Here is a 4,008-nt window from a genome sequence, read left to right on the forward strand (position 1 = left end):
TCACAGGGAAAAGAAAAGTTTCTCAAAAGTGCTAATCCTCACAAGAACGTCAAGGAAAACCGCACTGAGATACAGCTTCCATCCACATAGAATGAATGTTCCCTAAAACAGAAATAAAAGTGTTCAATGGAAACAACTAGTATAGACTTTCAGAAGGGGAAACTCTTCTCATACACTATTGGTGGGAATGTCAATGTCTACACACACTAGGAAAAACAGCTGGAAGTGCCTCAAACAAAGTAAAAACACCATTTCATCTAGCCATCATTCCATTCCTATGTGAAAGAGATACCTGCCTTGCCCTCCGTACTGCAGTACTCACGATAGCCAAGATAGGAAATGCACCTACCTGTTCATCCATTGATGAAGGGACGAGGAAACTGCAATATACATCCAGAGTAGAATATTCTTCAATCATAGAAATGGGTGAAATCTCGTCACTTGCAGCCACATGGAAAAACCTTAGGAACACTATGTTAAATGAAATAAGCCAGGCAGAGAAAGGCATATACTGCATGATCTCATGCATGTCGAATCTAAAATACTTGACCTCACAGAGGTAGAAAGTTCAACAGTGGTTACCAGAGGCTGTGGGGAAGGGGGCCCTAGGCAGGGATTGGTAATGGGTACAAAGTTACACTTAGAAAACAGATCAGTCCTGCCCTTCTCTTCTATAGCAGGGTGACCAGGGTTAATATTGTAGTGAATTTTCCAAATAGCTGGAAAGGATTCTGAGTATCAACTCCACAGACAAATAACACCTAGAGGACTAGAGGACTTCATAGATGCTAAATATTGTGATTTAATCAATATGCTAGGTGTACCCATATCAAAATGGCCCCTGTATCTTCTAGTTATATACATATACTCTATGGTAATCTTTTTCTTTAAAAAAAAAAAAAAAGGATACCAATGATGATAAAATTTACATGGAACCATGAAACACCTTGAATTTCAAAGCAACCCTGAAAATACAAAGTACATGGAATGCATCACTGTCCTCCATTTGAAATTATATTGAAAAGCCAGTTATCTAAACAATAGATGACTGGCACTAACCGAAAAACCCAGACCAACAGACAGAATGAGGGAGCTCAATCACAAACCCAAATTACACATTCTGTAAAAGAACACCGAAAGACACAATGAAGAAGGGGAAATCTGTTTAGTAAATGGATTTGAAAACTGGATAACCCTACGTAAGTAAAACAGAACCCCTATTGTGTAAAAAGACCAAGGTTTAACTCAAAATGAATTACAGACTCATAAACAAAAGTTGAATGCATCAAACTCTTCCAATGAGAAGACATATGGTGTGGGTACATTTAGGTCAATGGGGATCTGTGCTCACAGTATGTCAAAACAAAATACAAAATACAGGGGGAAAAACTCATAGGTGATGGACTACTTTGGTCAGGATTCTGTTTTTCCTCATCAGTCACCTACATCAAAGGACAACAAGAAAACAAACACATATGGGACTGCATCATACGTTAGAAGAGTTTGTGCCCAAGCAGATTTTTTAAAAATCCATAAATAAAATAAAAAATTATCTTGAAGTTTACAAGAAAGGTTTCGGCAAACCTACATCTGATTAAAGGTTGTCTTCAAAATGTCTAAGCAACAAACACTACTTACTAGCAAAAACACAAAAGAGAAACTAATAACTAAACAAAATGGGGCCAAAGAACCTAAATAGACATTTCTGCAAAGAAGACGTAACATTGCAAACAAGTTTTAAAAACTTAGATAACATCACAAATCATGAGAACGATGTAAATCAGAACAACACACATCATCTCACTATAATTCATATGGATATTATCAAAACAATAAAATACATTAAAAGAGACACAAATGCTGGTGTAAATTTCCACAGAGGAACTCACTGGGTAAGAACGTTAATAGTACACAAACTACAGAAACCAGTGGGAGGTTCCTCCAAAAGTTTAACCTATATCTACCACTTCATCTAACAAGTGTACTACTAAGTATACTCTCAGGGCAAAAGAAATCAGTCCATGCAAGAGGCGTCTGCCATCCTATGTGGACTGCAGCACTATTCACCATTGCCAAGACAAAGAATAGACTTACCTGCCCATCCGCAGATGAAGGGATACTTGGTGGATGTACACAAATAGAATCGTCTTCAACCAGAAAACCAGAATGAAATTTCATCATTTGGAGCCACACTGTTGAACCTGGAGGACATCATGGTATATGGCCTAAGACAGGCAGAAAAAGAACAACCAATGTAGGATCCAAAATAAAAGGCTTCACTGCACAGGTCTAGAAAGCACAGTAATAGTTACTAAAGGTTGGAAGGAAGAAGGGTGATGGGCAGAGGTCAGAAATAGACACAAAGTTACACTTAGATGAGAGGAATGAATTGTTCCTGGCTGTTCCACAGTCAAGTGACCAGAGGCTAACACAACATCACACCCTTTTCACAAAATCTGGGAGATTCCAAATGTTTTCACAGCAAATAAATTAACTGTTTCTGATAATAGAGCCTCTAAATATCCTGATTTTATCATTCCTCTGTGTCTGCATTAATCAAAATGCCCCATTCTAACTCCCTGCATTGTATACCTTTACTATATGACCAACGTTTTAAAAAACAATTTAAATACACAATGCTAACATTCATGAGGACCACAAAACACACTGAACTTCCAAAGCAATCCTGAGAAATCCAAACTACCTCAGTTGTGTCACACTTCCCGATGTTAAATTTCATTGAAAAGCTAGGGACCCCATTCCACACAGAGCAGTGGAACAGATTAGAGGACCCAGATGTAAACCCTCACCCCTAACACCATCTGATCTTCAACAAAATCCACAAAAATAAGCTTTCGAGAAAGGACTCCCTCCTTTCAATAGATAGCGCTGGCATGACTAGCCAGCTGCAGAAGAAAAACAGTGGGCCCCGTGTCTTACGGTGTACAGACATAAACTCAAGATGAATGAAAGATGTAAATGCAAGACCTCACATATGAAAAGCCTGCAAAAAAAAAACACCTAGAAACACCCTTCCTGACAGAGGATTTGGCACAGCATGGATGTGTCTCAGTCTCCAAAAGCAAGCGCAACTAAAACAATTATTGCCCAGTGGCACCTAATACACAGAAGAGCTGCTGCACAGAAGAAATGACCAACAGAGTGAACAGACAGCCTGCACAACGGGAGAAAATGTTCCCACGCATGCATCTGATGAAGGCTAATATCCAGGATCTACCTTAAAGATGTTAAATCAATCAGGAAAATAAAAACTCAATAAAGAAAGGGCAAGAGGCAGGAAATCATGCACCTCAAAAGAAGGCTTACAGCAACCAACAGACATGACAACATTTCTCTACCTCAGTCATCAACAGAAAAAGGCAAAGCAAAAGGCCCACGAGATAGTACTGCACACTGGCCAGAATGACGATTAGGACACGGTCCGCAAGAACGAATGCAGGCGAGGCAGAGAAGAGGGATGCTGCTCTGCTGCTGGTGGAAATGCAAACCAGTTCAGACACCATGGAAAGCAACGTGGGGATTTCTCAAATGACTTTCTCCACATCACGAATACTCACAAAAATGTCCATGAAAGCCACGCTAACATTCCGTCTCCTTCCACTCACTATAAATACTACCAATAACAAAACACTAATTTTTGAAGGTGCCAGCCAGTGTAGACTTACAGAAAGGTAACCTCTTCAACACTATTGGTGGAGATGTAAACTAGTATACACACTATGAGAAACAGCAGGAGGTTCCTGAAAAACTTCACAGTACAACTACCATGTCAGCTTGCAGCCCCACCACTGGTTCCACATGTAAAGCAGTTGAAATCTCTGGGCTGAAGAGAGCTAGCTGCCTTCCATGGTTACTGAGGCACTTGTAATTGTGGCCAAGGTACAGAACCAACCTACCCGTCCACACACAGCTGCAGGGATGAAGAAACTGCTGTACAGATACACCACGGAATATGTTCCAGCCATAAAGCTCTGAGAAATCCTGCCA

General features: G+C 40.0%; 1 long non-coding RNA gene across 2 annotated transcripts; it reads right to left on the reverse strand.

Moving 5' to 3' along the window:
• Positions 1-394: 394 nt before the first annotated feature.
• LOC116547996 lies at positions 395-4,005 on the reverse strand. Of its 2 annotated transcripts, none has more exons than XR_004267262.1 (3): positions 3,918-4,005; positions 2,095-2,201; positions 395-461 (listed from the first exon to the last, which is right to left on the reverse strand). It is a non-coding gene; the product is annotated as an uncharacterized LOC116547996 (long non-coding RNA). The 2 variants fall into 2 exon arrangements; XR_004267261.1 differs by having other exon boundaries at positions 2,095-2,225; positions 3,918-3,988.
• Positions 4,006-4,008: the final 3 nt, after the last annotated feature.

This window comes from Sapajus apella, unplaced genomic scaffold (genome assembly GCF_009761245.1).
Source record: "Sapajus apella isolate SASKATOON/1434 unplaced genomic scaffold, GSC_monkey_1.0 scaffold6123, whole genome shotgun sequence".
NCBI classification, from domain to species: Eukaryota; Metazoa; Chordata; class Mammalia; order Primates; family Cebidae; genus Sapajus; species Sapajus apella.